We start from the raw sequence: 583 nt of genomic DNA on the forward strand, positions 1-583 counted from the left end.
TACAGAACCGCTGGAAGTATCGAACTGCTGATCTTAAAGTTAGCGGCCCAACTTGTAACCACTACAGTAATAGAGCTTCTTTCTAGAGATGCTTAGAAATACTTAAATACACAGACATATCACAAAATATGCAATGCTTTGATTGTTGGTGTTAAGTGCTATTGAGTCCGTTCCATCATAGTGATCCTCTATAGGGTTTCTGAGACTGTAAATCTTGCAGAGCAGAAAGTCTCATCTGTCTCCCATGGAGCAGCTAGAGGCTCAAACAGCTGACCTTGTGGTTCTCAGTATAGTGCTTATCCTATGGAGTAACCAGACTCACCTGAACGCTGTGATTAGAAATATAGAAAAAGAATTACATAGCTCTGAAAATTTGTGAGTAAGGTTGTCTGAATTATTTAGAGAAGCCTATACCAAAGGAGCTTAGTGGTTACAAATCGGGCTGTGAACCTTAAAGCCAGCAGTTCGAAACTACCAGCAGTTCTGTAGGAGAAAGATGAGGCTTTCTGCTCCTGTAAAGATTTACAGCCTCAGAAACCCTGTACAGGGTCGCTATGGGTCAGAACCGACTCCACGGCACATA

The sequence above is a fragment of the Chrysochloris asiatica genome, unplaced genomic scaffold, assembly GCF_000296735.1.
Source record: "Chrysochloris asiatica unplaced genomic scaffold, ChrAsi1.0 scaffold00501, whole genome shotgun sequence".
Taxonomy (NCBI): domain Eukaryota; kingdom Metazoa; phylum Chordata; class Mammalia; order Afrosoricida; family Chrysochloridae; genus Chrysochloris; species Chrysochloris asiatica.